Below are 25,397 nucleotides of genomic sequence, written 5' to 3'. Positions count from 1 at the left end.
CCACTATCTTCCTGCAGGAAAATGCAGGTGATGTGAAATATAGTAGAGTATGGATTTTTCTTTTCTTTTTTAAATGTCCAGACTTTATTTATTGGCATTAATCTCTAAACAGTACAGTATACAAACTATTTATGTAGCATTTGCATTCTGTTGGGTGTTATAAATAATCTGGAGATTATTTAAATGAGAAAATGAGTGTAGTTTGCATGCAAATATTAGACCATTTCATATAAGGAGCTTGAACATCTTTTGATTTGGGGCTGCATGGAAGGTTCTGGAATCAATCCCCTATGGATATGAAGGGTGAGTGTGTACAATACTTATTTATACTTTTGTTGTATATAGCTCCCCTGAATGTAAATTTCACAGAGGCAGGAATTTTGTCTGTTTTGTTTATTGTATTTCCAGCACAGTAGTACCTGTACATATTAAGTGCTCTTAGATATTTTCTGAACATGAATCAATATGTATTTAGAAATGAATGAGTTTTCTAAATATTTATGATTATTTAACTTTTTCGGTTCAAGGGTATATGTGCAGTTTGTTATATGTGTAAACTTGTGTCATGGAGCTTTGGTGTACAGATTCTTTCATCACTCAAGTACTATACTTAGTACCCATTATTTATTTTTTCTGATCATCTCCCTCCTCCCACCTTCTACCCTCAAGTAGACCCCAGTGTCTGTTTTTCCCCTTTTTTGTATCCATGTATTGTCATCATTTAGCTCCCACTTATAAGTACGAACATGTAGTATTTGGTTTTCTGTTGCTATATTAGTTTGCTTAGGATAATGGCCTCCAGCTCCATCCATGTTCCTGCAAAAGGCATGAGCTCATTCTTTTTCATGGTTGCATAGTATTTCACAGTGTATATGTACATTTTCTTTATTCAGTCTACCATCGATGGGCATTTCGGTTGCTTCCATGTCTTTGCTATAGTGAATAGGGCTGCAATGAATATATATGTGAATGTCTTTATGGTAGAACAATTTATATTGCTTTGGGTATATACCCAGTAATGGGATTGCTGGGTTGAATGGTAGTTCTGTTTTCAGCTCTTTGAGGAACTGTTACACTGCTTTCCACAATGGTTGGACTAATTTACACTTCCACCAAAGGTATATAAGCATTCTCCTTTTTCTACAACCTTGCCAGCATCTGTTGTTTTTTGACTTTTTGATAATTGCCATTCTGACTAGCCTGAGATGGTATCTCATTGTGGTTTTGATTTGCATTTCTCTAATGATCAGTGATGTTGCACTTTTTTTTTTATTAAGTTCTGGGATGCATGTGCAGAACGTGCAGGTTTGTTACATAGGTATACACATGCCATGGTGGTTTGCCGCACCCATCAACCCGTCATCTGCATTAGGTATTTCTCCTAATGCTATCCCTCCCCTAGCCCCCTACCCGCTGAGAGGCCCCAGTGTGTGATGCTCCCCTCCCTTTGTCCATGTGTTCTCATTGTTCAACTCCCACCTATGAGTGAGAACATGCGGTGTTTGGTTTTCTGTTCTTGTGTTAGTTCACTGAGAGTGATGGTTTCCAGCTTCATCCATGTCCCTGCAAAGGTCATGAACTCATCCTTTCTTATGGCTGCATAGTATTCCATGGTGTATATGTGCCACATTTTCTTTATCCACTCTATTATTGATAGGCATTTGGGTTGGTTCCGCGTCTTTGCTACCGTGAATAGTGCTGCAGTAAACATGTGTGTGCATGCGTCTTTATAGTAGAATGATTTATAATCCTTTGGGTATATACCCAGTAATGGGATTGCTGGCTCAAATGGTATTTCTGGTTCTAGATCTTTGAGGAGTCACCACACTGTCTTCCACAATGGTTGAACTAATTCACACTGCCACCAACAGTGTAAAAGCGTTCCTATTTCTCCACATTCTCTCCAGCATCTGTTGTTGCCTGACTTTTTCATGATCGCCATTCTAACTAGCATGAGATGGTATCTCATTGTGGTTTTGATTTGCATTTCTCTAATGACCAGTGATGATGAGCTTTTTTTCATATGTTTGTCGGCCGCATAAATGTCTTCTTTTGAGAAGTCTCTGTTCATATCCTTTGCCCACTTTTTGATGGGGTTGTTTTTTCTTGTAAATTTGTTTAAGTCCTTTGTAGATTGTGGATATTAGCCCTTTGCTCCAAAGAGAATAAAATACCTAGGAATGCAACTTAAAAGGGATGTGAAGGATCTCTTCAAGGAGAGCTACAAACCACTGCTCAAGGAAATAGGAGAGGACACAAACAAAATGGAAAAATATTCCATGCTCGTGGATAGGAAGAACCAATATCATGAAAATGGCCATACTGCTCAAAGTAATTTATAGATTCAATGCTATCACCATCAAGTTACTATTGACTTTCTTCACAGAATTAGAAAAAACAACTTTAAATTTCATATGGAACCCAAAAAGAGCCTGTATAGCCAAGACAATCCTAAGCAAAAGGAACAAAGCTGGAGGCATTGTGCTACCTGACTTCAAACTATACTGCAAGAGTGTTGCACCTTTTTTCATATGTGTTTTGGCCACATGTATGCCTTCTTTTGAAGAGTATCTGTTCCTGTCCTTTGCCCACTTTTTAATGGGGTTGTTTGTTTTGGCTTGTAAATTTAAGTTTCTTATAGATGCTGGATATTAGACCTTTGTCAGAGGCATAGTTTGCAAAAATTTTCTCCCATTCTGTATATGTTGTCTGTTTACTCTGTTGATAGTTTCTTTTGCTGTGCAGGGGTTATTTAGTTTAATTAAATCCCATTTGTCAAGTGTTGCTTTTGTTGCAATTGCTTTTAGCATCTTCGTCATGAAATCTTTGCCAGTTCCTATGTCCATAATATTTCCTAGGTTATCGTCCAGGGTTTTTATCGTTTTGAGTTTTACATTTAAGTCTTAAATCCATTTTGAGTTGATTTTTGTATATGGTGTAAGGAAGGGTTCCAGTTTCAGTCTTCTGCAAATCGCTAGCCAGTTATCCCAGCACCATTTATTTAATAGTGATTCTTTCCCCATTGCTTGTTTTTGTCAGTTTTGTGGAAGACCAGGTAGTTGTAAGTGTGCAGCCTTATTTCTGAGCTCTCTATTCTGTTCCTTTGTCTGTGTGTCTTTTTCAGTGCCAGTACCATGATGTTTTGGTTACTGTAGCCCTGTAGCATAGTTTGAGGTAGAGTAATATGATGCCCCCTGCTTTTTTGTCTTTGCTTAAGATGGCCTTTGCTATTTGGGCCCTTTTTTGGTCCACATGAATTTTAAAATAGTTTTTCTAGTTCTATGAAGAATGTCATTGGTAGTTTGATAGGAATAGCGTTGAATCTGTAAATTGCTTTGGCAATGTGGCCATTTTAATGATACTGAGTCTTCCTATCCGGAGCATGAAATGTTTTTCCATTTGTTTGTGTCATCTCTGATTTTTTTGAGCAGTGTTTTGTAATTCTCATTGTAGAGATCATTTACCTCCCTGGTTAGCTGAATTGTTAAGTATTTTATTCTTTTTGTGGCAATTGTGAATGGGATTGTGTTCCTGATTTGTCTCTCAGGTTGGCTGTTGTTGGTGTACAGGAATGTTAGTGATTTTTGCACATCAGTTTTATATCCTGAAACTTTGCTGAAGTTGTTTATCAGCTCAAGGAGCTTTTGGGCCAAGACTATGAAAATTTTTTAGATACAGAATCATGCTGTCTGCAAACAGGGATAGTTTGACTTCCTCTCTTCCTGTTTCAATGACTTTTATTTCTTTCTGTTGCCTGCTGACTCTGGCCAGGACTTCCAATACTATGTTGAACAAGAATGGTGAGAAAGGGCATCCTTGTCTCTTGCTAGTTTTCAAGGGGAATACTTCCAGCTTTTGCCTGTTCAGTATGATGTTGGCTGTGGGTTTCTCCTAGATGGCTCTTATTATTTTGAGGTATGTTCCTTCAATAACTAGTTTATTGAAAGTTTTTAACATGAAAGGATGTTGAATTTTACCAAAAGTCTTTTCTGCATCTATTGAGGTTTTTGTCTTAATTTGGTTTATGTGATGAATCACATTTATTGATTTGCATGTGTTGAACTAGACTTGCATCCCAGGGATAAAGCCTATGTGATTGTGGTGGATTAGCTTTTTGATGTGCTGCTGGATTCGGTTTGCAAGTATTTTGCTGAGGATTTTTGCCTCTGTGTTCATCAAGGATATTGGCCTGAAGTTTTCTCTTTTTTATTGTCTCTCTGCCAGGTTTTGGTATCAGGATGATGCTGGAATCATAGAATGATTTGGGGAGGAGTCCCTCCTTATCCATTTTTTTTTTTTTTTTTTGCAATAGTTTCAGTAGGAATGATACCATCTCTTTGTACATCTGGTAGAATTTGGCTGTGAATCCTTCGGTCACAGAAGGATTTTTTGGTTGGTAGGCTGTTCATTACTGAATCAATTTTGGAGCTTGTTATTGGTCTGTTGAGGGCTTCAATTTCTTCTTGGTTCAGTCTTGGAAGGGTGTATGTGTGCAGCATTTATCTATTTCTTCTAGATTTTCTGGTTTGTATGCATGGAGGTGTTGATAGTGGTCTCTGATGGTTGTTTGTATTACTGTGGGGTCAGTGGTAACATCTTCTTTGTCGTTTATAATTGTGTTTATTTGGATCTTCTCTCTTTTATCCCTTTATTAGTCTAGCCAGCAGTCTATCTATTGTATTAATATTAAAAAAAAAAAAAAAAAAAACCAGCACCTGGATTCCTTGATCTTATGAATGGATTTTTGTGTCTCAGTTTCCTTCAGTTCAGCTCTGATTTTGGTTATTTCTTTTCTTCTGCTAGATGTGGGTGGTTTGCTCTTGCTTCTCTAGTTCTTTAGTTGTGATGTTAGGTTGTTAATTTGAGATCTTTCTAACTTGTTGTTGTGGACACTTATTGAAAAATATGGAATGCTTCCTGAATTTGTATTTCGTCCTTGCACAGGGATCATGCTAATCTTCTCTGTATCATTCCAATTTTAGTATATATGCTGCTGAAGCGAGCACGGTATGGATTTTTCAAAGTGTATAATGAGTCATTATTAATTCTATATTGAAGATGATATGGTTATCATGCTCAAGGTTATTTGTAGGGCTTTTATCCAGAGATGTGATGAAACAATGCTCCAATTCTAGGACTCCTTATGCAGTGATAGGAAAAAAACAATGACCAAACACTTATGAAACATAGGTAGTTATATTTGTTTGAATAAAATTACCATTTTTTTAATTTGAAACATGTCTTTAAGACTCCTGCATGTTAAGGTCAACAGTGATTAATTTAGAAACTGTGAATGTTAATTGAAGGCAGAATTTCTTCTGAAACCTTTTAAATGTTTGACTCATGCTCGTTAATTAGAAGGGCAAAAATCACTCCATTGTGTAAATATAGGGAGAATCTCTTTTCCCCAGTAATGTGAATACATATTTGTTGGGTTGTATGAAAAGAGAGGAAGTAATTAGCCAGGTGAAATGGGTAAGGTGACAATAACTTTGAGATTTCAAATTATTTCCAATCTTAGGTTTTACTGAGCTGTACCAGTGTACCTGGTCCTAATCCAAAGAGAGTTAAAAGCCAATGTTATAATGCTTTAATAAGGTTGGAATTATACACCATGGTTTTGTATCTGTAGATAGGTAGCCAAAGCATTCTAGGATTTCCACCTGCCATGATTTTTAATCTAACTAGTAAAGTATATAATCTACAAAAGACTGCAATTGGCCAACTCTTGGAAGTATCAGTTACTCAGATGAAGCCATTTCTTTGTATTTATTGTTGGTTTGACCAAACCTAAAATTGAAGAAATTTTCAGAATTGTCCTTGCTTCACTTTCGGATAGACTTTATAAAATGGAAGACATTTATAGAGTATCTAAGATTTGGAATAAAGTTTTCACACCTTCTCGAAATCTTTCTCATGGGGTACATGCAACCTAAATAATCAAAGGGAAATAATATCAGGTTGAGAAATGTATAACATTAAATTATTGCAGTGTTTGTATATAAAGTGAGATACACTCACATAAGAGTTGTTACACTTACATGGCAGACCCCTGGGGCCCTTCCTAGGAAAATTCACAGCAAATCACAGTGGTTCAATATCCCTCCTCAACACTACCATCTTAAAGAGGTAAAATCTCTTAAAATTAGCTCCGAGGGCAATAGTGGCAGAGAGAAGGCTGAAAGAGATCATGGCTATAGTGCTATGGTAATGGAGATCAGGGTGTGGCTATGAATTGGTGAATTGTATCTTCTTGCATCAATGCTTTCTTCTTTCCTCTTTTTCTCTTCTGTACACTCCCATCCTGAGTCATTGGAACTCTTTGAATGCCTGGTTTCCAGAGAAGAAAATCATCTCATAGTGTCTCGATTTGTCATAACTAGACATAATGACTAAGAACCAATTTCAGTTTTCTAGCTTTTGTTTTTTGTTTGTTTTAATTCACAGTTATGTAGATATAGCCATTGAGTAGAAGTAGAGTCTACCCACTTCTATTTTGGATGTGTTTCTTCCTGATAAGTTGAGCATGAAATCTAAATCTCATGAATTTTGAGTGAGTTATTTTGAAGTCTATATACTGTTTAGAGTTTTGACCAAAATATTTTGTTACAATATGCTTTGTTTTACTTAAGAGACTATATTGCCAAAATATAAATATACCTAAAAAACTGTATTTTCTAAGTGCACCCATTAGAAAAAAAGTATTCATCAAATATTTTCACATACATTTTAAAGTCTCACTTGATACTAGAATAAAATTCCATGTATTTTATGCCCTCAATATGTCTTTAAAGCAGAACATGCTGTGAGGAGGAAATAAAAAGAGTGAAGCACGTTTTCATTGTGGAAGTCCCCCCTCTATGTATAGAACTCTATATGATGGTCGTGGAAATTAAAAGGAATTTGATGTTGGCAGTAATTAATTTGCTTATTCTAATAATGTAATGAATTAACAGAGATTTTTGTACTTACATCAAGTGGGAAATGATTTTATTGTTTTGTAAATATAACAAAATGTAAAAATTTTAAGAAAGGACTGCATTTAATAATGATTTAGATAAAACAGTGGAGATTTTGTTTGGTTTTGGGGGCAAATGTTTTGTTTTGGGGTGTTTTTTGGTTATTTTTAACATTTTAGGTTTGGGGGTACGTGTGAAGGTTTGTTACATAGGAAAACTCATGTCATGGGGGTTTGTTGTACAAATTATTTTATCACCCAGGGATTAAGCCCAGCACCCAATAGTTATCTCTTCTGTTCCTCTCCCTCCTCCCACCCTCCACTCTCAAGTAGACCCCCAGTGTCTGTTGTTTCCTTCTTTGTGTTCGTAAGCTCTCGTCATCTAGCTCCTTCTTATAAGTGAGAACATGCGGCATTTGGTTTTCTGTTCCTATGTTAGTTTGCTGAGGATGATAGCTTCCACCTCCATCCATGTTCCTGCAAAAGACATTATCTTGTTCTTTTCTATGGCTGTACTGTTTGCTTTCTAATGTGGAATGAAACTATTTTTTTGCCTGTTGAGTTCTGTTATGTAGATTCTCAGGCTAAACACATCACCATCACAGTGAGTTGTGTACAAGCTATGAGTAAGGGAAGGCACCAAATCTCTGTTCAAAGTTCCTATTCCTCCCATGAGTTAGAGATGGAGGCATAAAGGTAGTCTTTGAGTAACGGAGAGGTTCGTAATACACCTTATGCTCCTAGAACGACACCACTATATGCCTAGCCATCTATATGTCTAAGTGATTTTTAATGAGTCATCTAAGTGAGCAATAAGATAGAGGGATGTAGTAAAGGAGACTTTCAGTCAATGTGAATAATTACATTGAAAGTATCAGCTTTGTCAAACATATTATTAATATATCATAAAAAGTTTCAGGCTAGGTGCAGTGTCTCACACCTGCAATCCCAGCACTTTGGGAGGCCGAGGCGGGTGGAACAGAGACCAGCCTGGCCAGCATGTTGAAACCCCATCTGTACTAAAAACAAAAATTAGCCATGAGTGGTGGTGGATGCTTGTAATCCCAGCTATTCGGAGGCTGAGGCAGGAGAATCTCTTGAACCTGGGAGGCGGAGGATGCAGTGAGCCGAGATCACACCATTGTACTCCAGCCTGGGCAACAAGAGTGAAACTCCATCTCAAAAAAAAAAAAAAAAAAAAAAGTTTCTGATAACATATGTCAATTTAAAAGACTTGTCAGGGAAAATGTATGGTCATAAAAGGCAAAAATATGTGCAATTATTGCTTAGTGTTTTTGGTGTTTCACGAGTAATGGAAAAATAACTGTACAAATATTAATGTGATCAAATGAAACATATTTAAGCACATTAAGAAACCATAGCAAGTCATCTTTTTCAGTAAATAACAGAAAAATTGTCCTGACAGTGATCTCCAAACATTTTTCTACCCAAGTATTGTTTAATTTTATGTCATGTATGCTCAGTAGAATTCTTCAATTATACTCTAAATTTTCTAAGTGGGTTTCCCTTGGAATTTTATGAAAAAGGGGAAATATCTTTGGACTATTTTATTATTTCCAACAGAAAAATGCATATTTTAGCGCTAATACTTTTTCCCCAGGAAAACTTATAGGTCCTGCATAATAAAATATTGGGAAAAAATTGATGTGAGTTTATATAAAATATTAGGAAAGCAAGATGGTGGGGCATAATTTAGGGGTTTTGAAATCCACATGGAGAAGTCAGTGTAGAGTCTCAAGTTGCGTCACAAAATGACATTGCAATCCACAAAGCCAGTTGAAAATGATTGTGTAGCTCATAGACACACATACAACTTCTCATTGCCCTTCTGAATGACTGTGAGAACAAACCATGCTGCCCTCAGAGCAGGAAAATGGTCCTGATTCTCAGGGCAAAAAGGTATCGTGAACCTCTTTAGCACAGCTTTAAAGAGCACTCCCATTACCTTCTTACTCTTCCAGGCAGGATCTTCTTTTCTCCCACCACCTCCTTAATTAAAGCAACTCTAAGTTTTCAAACTGTGCCTCCCACCAAGCTCTGGTTTAAAGGATTGTGACGACAAATATGTAAAACTATTAAACCAGCTAATCACCAGCAGCTCGTTCCTTGCCTTCGTTTCTCCAGAAATCTTTCCTCCATAGGAAGTATTAACATATATATTTTTGATGAAACATTATATAAAGACATCCTTTTATCTCTTATTTAATTTTAAGGTTGAAGTCTACACATCTTCAGAGGTGAATTGTAATATAAGTAAAAAATCTAAAAGATTGGAGATATTTTTACTAATTCAAGTATGTATGGGTGTGGAAGTAACTCATCTTTTCATCCTTCGTATATATTCATTTAAGTATTTCAGGTTCAAGCATAGCATAGCTATGAAAAACCAAGTCCTAATAATATTATACATGGAAATTAAGCTTTAATATACCATATACTTTATAACTTTTACTAAGACTTTTACTTCAAAATGTTTGGCCTGTTCTGTAAAGATAAAGACAGAGTGGAGAGAGTGGCAGAAAATTCAAATGGTAAGAAAGCATGAAACTCGTTAAATGTTTGTGAGTGTGCTTGGGTGTCTAAGGCAGAGGATTTGCACGAGGAAACAATAAGATATAATATTGGAAAGAGGGCTTAGAGCCAAATTTTGAAATCATTGACTCAAAATTAGAAAGACCTGAAAAGGTCATTTACTTACACCTTTTCTCTGATGCACAAACCTCCTCTCCAGCATCACTAAGAAGCAATCATCCATTCTGTTACATATTTTCCATGTCATCCAACACATGACTTCATTGGCAATCTATTTCATTGTTTGACAGCTCTAACAACTAAAACTTCCTTCTGTTAGAACTGTAACTCCCACCATTGCTCTTAGTTTTGGCTCTGGAATGCCAAATATTTTTTATCAATCATTTTGAATGTTAAAAATCATTAAAAATAACACTGTGATACACTTCTGTGTGATTTATGTCAAATTCCATAAGCTATAACAATTTGAATTCATTTTGCTCATCATCCAGAAGAGATGTATGTATTTCTTATGATGTATCAAGCACTGTAAGTACTTTTCATATGCAAATGTATTCATCCTCATAACCTGTGAGGTAGGTATAATTATTATCACCAATTTTTCCACATAAGGAAACTGAGATACAGAGAGGTTAAGTAACTTACCCAAGGTTATATAGCCAGTGAGTGGCAGAAAGAAACAGGCCTACAAGATAGCATACCCTAGTAGAAATGACTTATTTACTAACTCATTTCCAGTGTCTCCTTTGTATTTAAAGAGGGAATTAGAAAAGATAAAGTAAAATACTAAAAACGGAAAAGTCCTTTGCTGGATTGCCATAAATTGAGCTTAATGCTTTTTTTCTCATTTCCAGGTAACTCACCAGTCAATCCAATTCTTCCATTTTATATATGATTCTCCATATCCTTGTTCTCTTTCAACTCATATTTCCACTTAATTTCTTATCTTCAGTTTCAAATAAAGAGTTGGGAGGGCTACTTTACTATGTCTTAAGCATCTTGTATACTGGTCTATTCATTTTCTTTTCTTGTGAAATCAACAATTAAATATTTATATTATGTGTAACTCATAGATCTTGGTAGTGTAATTTTCGAAAATGGTAACATTTTGGAGTACAGAATCTGTTCTTTCTCCAGATACATCTGAGTTACTTTAACAGTTTCATTTGAGTTTTCATACCTGTCTTTACAGCTTCAGCAATCGTTCAAACGATTCCATCACCATAGATCACCATTTACTAATGTTACCCATATACAATGGACACAGCCTTGAATTTGCATCTTCTAGATCCCAGTAGGTCTATACAGAGAGATAGGTTCAAAAAGGTGGAAAATCTGCTTCACAGAGAGAAGTAACTTGTCTAATTTTCATTAAAACTCTACCATTTCAAACTCAAAATACAGGTACAATAGATGTACTAACCATGGTAGGGTGTGTGTATATGCAGGAGTATATGTGTGTGTATATGCAGAACTCTGCTCATATCCTTTGTCATTCATAGTTCCAACAGCCACAACTCTCTGTCTCAGGGAATTCTTTGCCCAATGCAGTATGGGTGCCCAAAGCCCAGGGCTAGTTGGAAGTGTCAGAAAGTTACCATTGGTTAACCCATTAATCAATGACAAAGTAGAAGTGGTAGATGAATACTCAACCCTCCTTGCCCTTCGGGTAGAACAATGATAAGGCATTTCTATCCAGTTTCCCAGAGGTTCTCAATAGGATTCAGTCCTACTTGCCCACAGTGGTAACCAATCATTAATATACTCCATATTGACTACTTTTGCTTTTCTTTCTTATTTCTCCACTCCCTGCTGGTAATTACCTCCTAAATGTGGGCTAAAACCTTAGTCTGAAGTTGTGGTTCTGGGAAACCTAGGCGGATATTCTCTTTACAGAAGGAAACTCTGTAGAGGCATGGTCATCTAGAGATAGACACTGCCTGCCCTTGGAGACAGTGTCGTCTCAGTTTTTCATGCTGGTACTTGGCAAGTATGTTTACAGCTATGTGTACCATCTTTATAGATGTTTCCTTTTTCCTCCTGTCACTGTCATCAGCACCCAGATTTTTGTTTTCTTTACTTCTATTTGTTTTTTTATTTTCTCTTACTGTTATATTCTAAACACAGAAACACTCTGCTTAGTGGGGTGAGGCTCTGGGCGTGCAATAGTAAGATAGGCATTAATCTTTTTTCTCCTCTGTAATTTACTATTATAATCAACTCAGTCCCAAAATTGATTCTTCTCTCACCCTCATCTCTGTTAATATTGCTACGTTCTATCAATTAGGCCACACAAACATCTCCTAAAGTTAGCCCCCTACCCTCATAGACACACTGCCCGCTGCAGACCTTATTGTTCCTTGAAAACCTCAGTTTCTACACCAGTCCTTCAGATCTCTACCTACCCTCACTGTCTTTACATTTCAGTCTGTCATCCACCCTACTTCCAGAGTATTTTTCAAGATTATAAATTTTACTGTGTTATACTCTTCTCTTAAAACCCTTCAGAGGTGCCATATTAGCTTGATAACTGTTCCAGTTCCTTCACATGGAACACCACATCCTTCATTATCCGGCTCCTGATCACCTCTGCAGACATGTCATTGTTCACACACCCAACTAAGCGCTACTATCCAGCCCCAGTGAGCCATTTTCAGTTTCCTGAACACATCATGACTTTTCAAAGGGCCTTCCAGGTATGCCTGAGTCTAAAGCCTGTTCTCTTTCACCTATACCATGGCACCTCCCATGTGCTATTTTACAAATGCAGCTTTAAGCAGAAATTTCCTGGGAGCGAGAATGAGAAGGAAGGGAATATTATTTCAAGACTTTTACAAAATACCTGTAGACATTTCACTTGGGAATTTCTAAGTGCAATAGAAATCTGAGTGAGTAGGTAAAATAGCTACGTAAATAAAATGCACACCTTTTAGGTCACAAGGGGAGATTGCCTTGAGGTTTAAATGGCTGAGATCATTTCCACATTCCTCACAGCTAGCCATCTATAATTAAACAGCGATGCAAGTCGGCACACATTCATCATCTCCAAGAAAAGGAAAGTCACCTCCATAAATCCCAAAATATGGATATTAAAAATTTGTTTTTATAATAGCTGGTGCAAACGATTTGTGCAAACAACAATCAAAAGTAACTTCTACTTTAGCTGAATCCATGTCCCAAGATTCAGAATTTACTCAGGTAATAAAATCTGCTACTATTCTTTTCCTTGCTAAAAGCAAATTATGAATAGACTCTAGTAATGTAAATGATTTTTAAACAAAAAGGTTTGGGTTTGATTGGCATTAGTAAAGTCACTATTTAATATATTGGGTACCAATCAGCTTCTTACAAACACTTCTAGAATGTTATGCCCTAGTTCACACCTTCACCTCATGCAATTCTTCCTCTCATTACCTTGATTGACTGTGGAAGAACAATGCTTCTAAATATAACTCCCCTTCTGAAATGCTCTTGGAATTTCTCTCTCTACCTCCTATTTTCTTTACCAAAAAACACTCTTTCTCCCTCAAATAACAACAGGACCCAAAATGTAAAATTTCTAGAAAGAAGCAGAGGACAACACACTCTATAGTGCTTGTTTCTTAGTCATTTTTCAGGGACTAATTAGATATAATTAATTGTCTAGGCCTATGGTTGGTAAACTTTTTTCTGTAAATGGTCAGATAGTAAATATTTTAAGCTTTTCAGGCTCTACATTTCTGTTACAACCACCCAACTCTGCCACCGTAGTGCAAACACAGACCTAGACAATGCATAAATGAGCATGGCTGTGTTCCAATAAAACTTTATTTACAAAAATAGGCAGCAAGTAGATTTGGCCCATGGAACATAGCTTGCTGACTCCTGATCCAGGCCACTTAAATCCTCTCTAACATTCCTTGCACCAACAATGAAAGGTCATTCAAATTATTTTAATACAATTTTGTTGAGCAAAGCTTGTAACAATTGCCATCTTTCTTTGAGGACTTCTGATCTCAAGGTAGATATAATAATGATAGGTACATCCACAACATATGAAATGATTAGAAACAAGACAATAGAGAGACTGAAGTATACACTATCAATTGCAGGTCAAAGGGAACATATGATTAGAGACAGAGCAGAGACTAGGAAAATTCATTCTGGCTATTCCCTGTCAAGACCGCATGCGGACATGTTAATCCAATCAATCAATTTGGAAGAGTAGAAACGGATGAGATTAGGTTACAAGGCTGGCTGCCTTCCAGTTACCAATAGCCATCAGAATTTGAAAAAGTTGTAGCATCTCTCAGATCTCCATTTTTTCTTCTGTAAAATAGAGATTATACCTGCCTGGATGTCTTTATCAAGGCTGCTGGAAGATTATATATGTGAAAACACTCTTCATAATTGTCAACTACAAATGCTAGCTTTATAAAGTCATTCAAGTGTGAAGAAATCTATAAATCTGATGATTCTTTTGAAGACTTTTACTTGATTCCAATACACTGTGGAAGCCCCCTGATCATTGTAGTTGCTACTTTTTTGAACTTTTCCATCTTTTTTACATGTTCCTCCAGGAACAATGACCAGAACTAAACTACATAATACAAATGGACTTCCTATTCCAAATAGAAAATCCTTTTAGGGGTTATGGTTGTTTTTTTTTTTTTAAAAAAATGGTCGTGCCCTAACTTGATTTGTAGTCATTCCTGCTAAATAAGAAAAGAGTAATGGAGTCACCTTAAAGCTAATACCCAGACAGCTCCTTCTACATAAAGGAGAGCAAGAGAAAGGCAAGACTACGAAATTGAACCTATGCTCTTCCTCAGCTCTCATTTTAAACCTTATTGGCCAAACCTTATTAGTTAAAACTAATTTATTTATCTATAGAAAAGTCAGTTACTGGCATGTAATAGTTCCTCAAACCGACAAGGAGAAGATATGTGAGTCAACCAAAATACACAAATCATTAGTGGGGATGTTAGGGCTTCAACGAAGCTCAGTTGAAAGTGTGGTTAAGTCAACCATTCCTTGATGCCTCACAACATCTACCTTGGTAAAACCTTAAAAATATTTCAACAAATTTCTCTGCTATTTCTTTTTAAAATCCTGAGTACCTCTTGTTCAATGATTATCTCTGCATATCATTGAAAACATTACATTATTGGTGTTAAGAGGCTCTTGAAGTTATTTTTTTGGGCTTGTCTAATTTCTAATTTGCTCACACCTGCAACCATTTCTGAACTTCCCTATTCCTCACTTGAGGAAATCTTTAAAAATAAAAAAGTTAATCTTCAGCTCAAAACAAGGTTCTGATGTTTCACTCTTGTATCTGTTAGATAGGCAATCTCTTCAGTACAAGGCACTGAACTCAAACCAGAGGGGAGGTCTTAGAGAAAACTTCACTAGCGCCCTAGGACCATCTATATCTAGAAAAGGTAGGTTTAGTTAATAGAAATGGAAGACTACCAAAGTCCCTTTAACAAGAGAGTTGATTTTAGGCTTGTAAATTATATTTCCCTCCTATTTTATCATGCACATGAGTATTGTAAGAAAAGCCTAGGCAGTCTCTTTTAAAATATGCTAAATAAATCTAAGATAGATATATTTTAGGTATGCCAGCCTTCATACCTTATAGTAAAAGGCAAGTCCATCTTAAATTTTACTCCAGGGGTTTAATTACTGAAGTCCTAAAATGACATGGCTACGAAACAATACCATGTGTGAAACTGTAGCTTGAAATCTGAGGAAAAAGACAAGCTGAATTTCAATTTCTCACATTCAGTAGGTTTGCATTTTCTCTCTTTGACATTTCACTGCATAGCCATGTTTTGTCTCACTGAATTACAGATTCTCCTTACTGCTCTTACTCAAATATTCTTGCTAACCATCTTTTGTTTCTCTTGGGGACTGAAAGACCAACAATCTAAAAGTGCATCTTCTTCACATCTGTTCATCATTCTGTGACAGCTGCAGCATAACCTGGGTGGCATACCCATACACATCATATCCATGTTGATTGCAATGTGTTTCAGTAGTTTAAAAGCACATTAAAATAGATCTTTGTCAACCCCCAGAAATTGTGCTGCTCAGCAAGGAATACTTTACCAGTGACGAAAGACTCTTATTTTGCTCTTCCCCTCGTGACACACTGGGGAGTTTTTTTCTTGTAAGCTGAGTGAACGAGCTGCCAGACATAGCTCCTGGAAATGCCTGGAAGAGACATGAGCTAAGAGGAAAACAGCAAACTTTGAAAGAGAGATCTGCCAGCCTGTATCACATCAACCACCCCAACTGGGCTCCTCACACCGACTCAGTAACTTCAGTCTCCTGGCAAATCATATACCATAATTAACTGTCCTTAATTCAAATGAACATTTTATGGGCCCACAGGGTCTAGAGAGAAAATCATTAGCTTCACTCACTCATTTTCAGTTAATCAGCAACAGTTCACTCAACAGAACACTAATAGGGCAGCCTTGATTAGAAGTATAGGGATATGATATTAATTGGCTTCTTCTAACAGGGATGAGGATGCTAAATGGCAAAGACCATCTGTAGCTCTGGAAAGGAAACACTTGAAAAGCACTTGTTGAAGGTAAATGATAAGACAGGAATGCTTTTTAATGTGTAACTCAGTCTACAAAATATTTTATGTTTCTTTTGTCATTATTGTTTTGATTCTTCCCTTCAGAGGCAAAAACTTCTTTTGAAGCCTATAGTTTTAAGTGACATGTAAAATGCTGAAGCCAGTTGCTATTTGACTAAATATTTTAGATTTTGACTTGGGGGCACAGTTTAAGATTATTGAATATTTGTATAAAGTTTATGCATATTTAAACATATATGCATGTATATATACACATACTTACATATATATGTATGTGTGTGTGTGTATATCCTAGCAGAACACCAAATACATAGAATTTCTTGAACAGAATCACTTGATAAAAAGATGAAGCAAAGGCATTCTTCATAGCTGCTTTTTATTAGATATGTCTTTGAAAAATTAAAAACACATGCTAAATAGCGTTTATACCAAGCTTTGAATGAAAGCACAAGGAGAAATTTCCTATTCAGTAAAAATCCAGTCAGAATTTTATTTACTGCGGTAAAACCTCAATTATCCAAAGTACTTTGAGAATGGAGGATTTAGTTAATTTAATTTTCCTGCTAATTAAAATTTAAATCTAGTCTCCCCTTACTCTAATTTTAATTGTTAGATATTTTCTTAGCTTAGTAAGTTGAACAAAGGGAATGTAATTGAATCATTGATCATTTAGGATTTTCACTAGGGTCATTAGGAAGATCGATTTTCATACTATAATACAACAGAGGTAGGTAAAACCAGCATATTTAAATGAGTTGTAACTTTCTTTTGACCCTAAGACTATTAGGTGAGCACATTCTCTCTGTCTCTCTGTGTCTGTCTCGTGCTGTCTCTGTGCCTCTCTCCCTCTCTTAACTAAGTCTCTGAAATAAGCTTGCCGTGTTCTCCTTCCCCTTTAGTTTTTTCTAATGGATTAAAAACATATTATTATTTGAAAATGTCTTTATGGTATTTTAAAATTAATAAAATAGTAATTTTGTAGTTCCTAAGGAAAATATCTCTTTGTCTCAATATCTTGCATAAAAATAAGGCAAAGAGCCAAGGTTTGAATCTATTATTCATTTGAGGGGAGCAGTACTTTAACACAGAGAAATTAGAAGATAACTGGAAATTGAAGAATCTATAAGATCCTTTCCAACTGTAACAACTACAGTCTAGGACCAAGTGTTAACCTCTCTCTTTTACCTAATAGAATGTGTGATTTCTAAGGATTATTGAGATCTTCATTTCTGTATCTTCTGAAAGGATAAACGATCTTGTTCAGATTTGGTAACATGGCATTAAAAACTAAAAACACAGGAATTCTGAACAGAATATGAAGCAAAATAAATCTATAATCATATCAGAATATTTAACATAACTATTAGAAATGAACAGATGAAAAACAAAATGAATAAACATAGAATATTTAAATAAAAATTTCAAACCTGATCTAACATATAGGAACATGTGTATATATATATGCATATACATGTATACATATATGTACATATGCCTGTGTATACATGTGCATGTGTATATGTGTGTATGCATGTACATATATGTATGTGTGTGTACATGTGTATGCATGTACATATATGTGTGTATAGATGTATATATAACCCTGCATCCACTATAAAGGGCTATAAATTGTTTCTAAAATGCATTAAACATCTGAAGACAAATCTTAAGAAGTCCTCCCCCAAATTATATAACACAAACAAAATTCTCTGACTATAAGTCACTTAAATTTAACAAGAAAATGATAGTTACACAAAAGAGTTACACATTTGGAAACTGAAATAGGCCCTTTAAGTAATATGTGAATTAAGAATGAATCCGAATTTTTAAAAAACTGCAAGTATACACAAAGACAGTGAAAATCCTCCATAGTAACACTTGTGAAAGGCAAACAAAACAATACTCAGAGGTAAATTTATAGCTTTATATGTGGTTATGTATTTTTTTTATCATACTTTAGGTTGTGGGATACATGTGCAGAACGTGCAGGTTTGTTACATAGGTACACATGTGCCATGGTGTTTTGCTGCACCCATCAAGCCATCATCTAGGTTTTAAGCCCTGCATGCATTAGGTATTTATCCTAATGCTTTCCCTCCCCTTGTCCCCCACCCCCCCCGGCAGTCCCCGGTGTGTGATGTTCCCCTCCTTGTGTCCATGTGTTCTCATTGTTCACCTCCCACTTATGAGTGAGAACATACGGTGTTTGGTTTTCTGTTCCTGTGTTAGTTTGCTGAGAATGATGGTTTCCAGCTTCATCCATGTCCCTGCAAAGGACACGAACTCATTCTTTTTTATGGCTGATTTTTTACATTTTTAAAAATAAGAATTCAAACTTAAGAGAAAAATATGTAGCAAGCTTAAAGGAAGAAACAGGAAGGAAATGATAACCACAAAAGCAAAATATATATTTAAAATAGAATAGGGATAGAAAGAGAAATAATATAACCCAGACTTGGTACTTTTAAAAACTGGATGAAATGGACAAGCCCATAGCAAGCTCATTCAATTAAAAAAAAAAAAAAAGACTGACATTTTTAAAAAGTAAGAAAGAATTTTTACAGATTCTTATAGGGGGATACAACTGTAGTTAGAATGGGGATTTTAAAAATAAGAGAATCATAAACAATTTGATGGCAATACATTTTTAAACTTAGAACAAAATAATTTTCTTAAAAAGGACATTACAAAATTGGTTAATGAAGACAAAACCTAATCAAATCAATAATTAATTTTTTAAATTAAGAAATAAAAACGATTCCTCATCCCCACCCAAGGTATCAGTTGCAGTTTCACAGGAAAAGATACCCATCTTATGCAAGCACTTGCAAAAATATAAAATGAGGTAAATATATTCAATTATTTTTAGGTAGCTAATAAAATATATTAAACCAGAAAATTTCAGTACAATTTAAGGATACTATAAGCAAATATAACTTAAGATAGATGCAAAAATACAGATAATTTATTGCAAAATGTAATTCAGCTATGTATTAAAATATATAATGAACAAGTAGTGTGTATTCCCCAAATTCAAGAATAGCTCAGGTTTTAAAATCTTGAATATAATGAAATATAATCTTTTAATAAAAGATTAAAGCAGAAAAGACAATCATCCCAATAAATATAGGGAAAATAATTCAATAATATTCAAAATCCTTTGTTGTAAATTTTATCTAGCTCTTATAGTAAATATTATAGTTAACATTAAAATGTTAGCATTGTTGTAACTGTTTTTACTCTGATCCTTAACACTTATCATTGTAATGAAGATCCTAGCCAATTCAGTTACTCTAGAAGAGGGATAAACTGAAAATCAAAGGCAAAATTGTTTATCATAAATAATATTATTGGCTACATGAAAATTTAAGACATTTCTAAAGTCTTAATACCAACAGCAAGGCTTCTGTATATAAGATTAATCACAAAAATCTATGGCATCCCTACAGTTCATTAAAATAGAAAATATCAGAATAAATATTTCATCCATGATAACAATTACATTTTTAAAAAGACAAGAAAAAGCTCCACCAAATTTTGTATAGTAATATTTCTAGAGTCTTTAAAATCTAATTCAACAATATAAAGCATGATATGATTGAATGGAAACCCATACCATGTATTATGGTGGTAAAATTCAATATTGAATAGATGTTTTTTTGCCTCAGAGTAATCTATAAATTCAGTGTAATTTTAACAAAGTCCTGAGAGTTTGGCAAGTTAGCTGAAATTCATATGGAAAAGGAAAGGACCCAAAATAAAAACAATTTGGAAAAATAAAAGAGTAAGAATAAGGTCAGATTTCTTCCTCCCTTGCCATGTATCAAGGCTGATTACATAAACATCTATTAATCAAAACTCGATGATAGTGACAAAGTGCTAGACAAAGGTTAATGGAATAGAATAAAAGGCTTACACACACACACACACAGAGTTAATGTTGTACATAGATAGCTTTCAAAGAAATGCTTACATAGAGTATGCTTTCATAAAAATCAAGTCACTATAACTCCCATCATAAAATATTTTCCAGTTGGATTCAAGTCCTAAACAAGAAAGGCAAAACGTTATAACATGGTAATGAAGAATTACTTAAGATACAGAATCCTATATTACATATCCTATAAATTTAAAAAGTGGATAAAGTCCATGTTAAAATTTGTAAAATGACAAAAGTCATAAACAACATTTAAAGCCAGGAGATATTTGCAGTACATATGACCAATAAATAAATATTTTCAAGAATATCTTTTTTAAATTCCTAACATCATTACAGAATAAGCTAAAAACCTAGTAGAGGATTGGACAGAAAATTCACAAGTGAGAAAATCTGTATGACCCTTTAATATGTGAAAAGATACTTAGCCTCACTGACCATCAGCGGAATTCCAAATCAAACAACAATGAGATATAACTCCCTAATTACCAGATGAGCAATTATAAAGAATAATCAAATAATACCAGGCATCTGAAATGGGGAGAATAGAAACTTTCATATACTTGTGGGGAAAGCATAAGTTGGTATAAACACTTTGGAGGATAATATGGCAGTAGCTAGTGAACTAGAGGAGACTATCATGTGTGTTAGCAATTATACATCTGTTTATATACCTTTTGTATATTTAATCTACTTTGGAAAAGGCCAATTTCAACCTACTCCAAAGAATTCACATAAAGTTCCAAAGGAAAAAGAACTCACAGTTAAAATAATTTACAAAATCCATGAGGAAACAAGGCATAATGGATGAGAACCAACAAAACCCAAGCAATAGAAACAGATCTAAAAAACTTTCACATATCGAAATTATCAATACAGAATATAGAAGAGCAATATTTAATCTTATTAAAGAAAAAAGCACAGAAATATGCGCAATATATAAACTATGAAAAAAAAAATTAAGCAGTCAGGCACAGTGGCTCATGCCTGTAATCCCAGCACTTTGGGAGGCCAAGCCTGGAGGATCACTTGAACTTGGAGTTTGAGACCAGCCTGGGCAACATGGTGAGACCCTACCTCTACTAAAAATTTTTAAAATAAGCCTGGCATGGTGGCATGCACCTGTGGTCCCAGATACTTGGGAGGCTGAGGTGGGAGGATCGCTTGACTCTGGGAGGTCGAGGCTGCAGTGACCTATGATCATGCCACTGCACTCCAGCCTGGATAACAGAGCAAGACCTTGTTTTTTGTTTTTTTGTTTTTTGTTTTTTAAGCAAATTTGGCCAAGATTCAAATAGAACATTTTATGTAAAATAACTAAAAATTGAAGTCAATATTTTGATAAACAACAGATATGAACTAAATGAAAATAAAAGATATTGAATAAAAACATAGAATGAAGTATAGCCATTGTGGAAAACAGCATGGAGTTTTGTCAAAAAAACTCAAAATAGAACTACCGTATGATCCAGCAATCCCACTGCTGGGTATATATGAAAAGAAAGGAAATCAGTATATCGAGGAAATATCTGTACTCCCATGTTTATTGCAACACTACACAAGGGCCAAGATGTGGAATCAACCTAAATGCCCCCATCTACAGATGAGTGGATGAAGAAAATGTGTGTATACATAGTAGAGTATTATTGAGCCATAAAAATGAAGTCCTGACATTTGCAGCAACATGGATGCAACAGGAGGGCATTAATTTAAGTGAAATAAACCAGTCACAGAAAGACAAATATCACATGGATATCACATGTTCTCACTCATATGTGGGTGCTAAAAGAGTGAATCTCATGGAGGTACAGAATAGAATGGTAGTTGCCAAAGGCTGTGAAGGGAAAGGGGGAGAAAAGGATGAAGAGAAGTTAAGGGGTGCAGAAATACAGCTAGATAGAAGAACTAAGTTACTGTATTAAATAGTACAGTAGGAAAATTATGGTTAACAGTAATTTGTTGGATATTTCAAAATAGCTAGAAGGTTTATGTTCCCAACACAAAAGACAAATATTTGAGGTGATGCATATCCCAATCATCCTGATTTGATCATTAGACAGTGTATACAGCAATCAAAATATCACATGTACCCCCAAAATATATACAACTATTATATATCAATAAAATATAAATAAATAATATATGGATCTAAGCACATGGCACAAAATGTGGCCTCAAATGATCAAAGTTGGAAAATGTAACAGGTTAAAATACACGAAAGAGTGAAAGTTTGAATAAGAGATCTAACTGGTAATTCAGAAGGCGATAGTAGAAAGTAGAAAAGGCAATATTCAAAAACACAATGGCTGAAAATGTTGAAAATGTGGTTAATAAGAGAACACCAATTTTCTGATCTAGAAAGCCCAGTGAAGCTCTACAGAATATGTAAAATTAAATGTATATCGAGATACATCATAGTAAAGCTGTAGAACACCATAAAAGGGGGAAAATCTTAAAATCAGCCAGACAAGGAAGACAGATAACCTACAAAGCAAGAGTAATTACAGAGATAGCTACCACCTGAGTAGCAACAATGTCAGCGAGAAGACTCTGGAATAAGATGTCAGTCTGCTAAGTGAAGAAACAACTATACCAAACAAATATATGTTTCTGGAGCAACAACCAAATGAAAACATTTTCACACAGGCCTGAGGGAGTTTACTTCAAAAAGATCCTATCTAAAATAAAATTCAAAGCATATATTTTAGACAAATGGAAATGGTCCCATATTCAAGGTCCAAGATTGGGGATGGTATAACTGTAACATCCAATTTATGCTTGTGTGAGGAAATAGGTAAAACCAGAACACTTGACAGAAATAATATATACCTTAGGAAGGATAATCACATTAAAGTTTTTTAAGGTCCTTGTCTTGTTTCAAAAGGATAAATATTGATTGCCTCTGTATTTTCTTAAGAAAGAATGTTAAGGTCAGGTGCAGTGGCTCACGCCTGCCATCCCTCAGCACTTTGGGAGGCTGAGGCAGATAGATCATGAGGTTAGGAGTTCGAGACCAGCCTGATCAACATGGTGAAACCCCATCTCTACTAAAAATGCAAAAAAAAAATTAGCTGGGCTTGGTCGCAGGCACCTGTAATCCCAGCGACTCAGGAGGCTGAGGCAGGAGAATCGCTTGAACCCGGGAGGCGGAGGTTGCAGTGAGCCAACATCGCGCTGCTGCACTCCAGCCTGAGGGACAGAATGAGATTCAGTCTCAAGAATAAAAAAGAGAAAGAATGTTAAAAATAATTGGGATAAGATATATATTTTTTAATTTACCTTATTGTCTCCAAAAGGTAGGGACAATGCAATGAGTAAAAAGGTACAAGAAGGTATGAAATAAAAAAGAAAAAAAGTAGAACAAAGTAAATAATTTAATTTACTTAATGTACTTAATAAATATAAATATATTAGTAATGATAAATATTGTTAAATGTTTCAGTTAAACACTGCCAAATGGATTAAAAACACATACGTTTATAAAACTCTGCTCTATACTATTGACAAGAAACACATCTAAAACATAAGGACATGGAAAGGGAAAGACATACCAGGCAAATAGTAAGTAAAAGAAAGCTAATTTCATTGTACTCACGCAAGGTGGGGTGAAAGAACAATAGGTCTTGTGGTAATGGCAGAAAGGTCAATTTACTAGAAAATATAACAGTTTGAAACTTGTACATACCTAAGAATGCCGTCTCCGAATAACCGCAGCAAAAATGACCAACCTCAAGATAAATTGATAAAACTACCGTTAGAGCAGTTTATCTAAACGCTTCTCTATCAACAATTGATACATGAATGGGAAACAAACAAAAATAGGGCCAACAGAAGCTTCATTTACTTTTAGTGGAAATGTAAGTTGGTGTAAATATTCTAGAAACCAATTTTCTGCATTATGTGCACACATCCTGTGACTCAGCTATTCTATATTTGGTTATAAGTCCTAGAAAAAATTTTGTACATATAACCAGGTGATATATACAAATATGTTTATAGCTACATTGTACACAATAGCAAAAACCTGTGGGAAAACAAATGTGCACAGAAGTAGAATGGACGAATATATGATGATATATTCATGCATTGGGATAACATAGGGCAATGAATTACTGCCACACATCAGCATCTGTAAATCTCAGAAACATAATGAGAGCAAAGGAAGCAAGTCAGAGAAGAATAAAATATTGTACAATCACATTTATATAAGGTTCAATACCAGGTAAACAAAATAATGTGTATTTTAGCTATGCGTATATACAAAAATAGAAAAAGGAAGAGAGTAATCCTCGTAAGCCTCAAATTTAGGATACCTGTTACGCCTGTTGAAAGTGACAGGAGAGGTAAATACAATTGGTGAGAGGCACACTGGAAGCATTTAAGATACTATAAATTATTTTAACTTTAGTATAAGTACAATGCTGTTTATTCTATTCTTTAAATTACATAGATTTTTAATCTAAAATATTTAATTGAAATATGACATACAGAAAAGTATTCATACCATAAGTGTACAATATGGTGATTTTTCATACAGTGAACAAATTTATGCATGCATATGTACAAAAATGTACAAAAAGACCTGCAAGATACATTTTATGCATTCTTTTAAGGTATAATGTATTTCAAAATGTTTTAAAGGGCAATGGTGTGCAAAGATATGGACACACACATAGGTAATTATAATAAGCATTGACTGAAAAAAATTAATAATGATTAATTTGAGACATGGTTAAAACAAAATGACAGCAAAGTCTCAGGATACAAAATTAATGTGCAAAAATCACAAGCATTCTTATACATCAGTAACAGACAAACAGAGAGCCAAATCATGAATGAACTTCCATTCACAATTGCTTCAAAGAGAATCAAATACCTAGGAATCCAACTTACAAGGGATGGAAAGGACCTCTTCAAGGAGAACTACAAACCACTGCTCAGTGAAATCAAAGAGGACACTAACAAATGGAAGAACATACCATGCTCATGGATAGGAAGAATCAATATCGTGAAAATGGCCATACTGCCCAAGGTGATTTATAGATTCAATGCCATCCCCATCAAGCTACCAATGACTTTCTTCACAGAACTGGAAAAAACTGCTTTAAAGTTCATATGGAACCAAAAAAGAGCCCGCATTGCCAAGACAATCCTAAGTCAAAAGAACAAAGCTGGAGGCGTCACGCTACCTGACTTCAAACTATACTACAAGGCTACAGTAACCAAAACAGCATGGTACTGGTACCAAAACAGAGATATAGACCAATGGAACAGAACAGAGTCCTCAGAAATAATACACACATCTACAGCCATCTGATCTTTGACAAACCTGAGAGAAACAAGAAATGGGGAAAGGA

At 35.1% G+C, this 25,397-nt stretch overlaps 1 long non-coding RNA gene and 1 other non-coding gene across 7 annotated transcripts in view; one reads left to right on the top strand and one right to left on the bottom strand.

The window, feature by feature from the left end:
- LOC117074144 overlaps positions 1–25,397 on the top strand; it is a 1,124,950-nt gene that overhangs the window by 850,737 nt on the left and 248,816 nt on the right. The window lies entirely within an intron of this gene.
- LOC117074339 lies at positions 4,900–5,006 on the bottom strand. Its single transcript, XR_004433559.1, has one exon. It is a non-coding gene; the product is annotated as a U6 spliceosomal RNA (small nuclear RNA).

Source organism: Trachypithecus francoisi, unplaced genomic scaffold, assembly GCF_009764315.1.
Source record: "Trachypithecus francoisi isolate TF-2019V2 unplaced genomic scaffold, Tfra_2.0 Contig01603, whole genome shotgun sequence".
In the NCBI taxonomy this organism is placed as follows: domain Eukaryota; kingdom Metazoa; phylum Chordata; class Mammalia; order Primates; family Cercopithecidae; genus Trachypithecus; species Trachypithecus francoisi.
The sequence above is the reverse complement of the archived record's forward strand: the minus strand, read 5'-3'. Positions and strand labels throughout refer to the sequence as shown.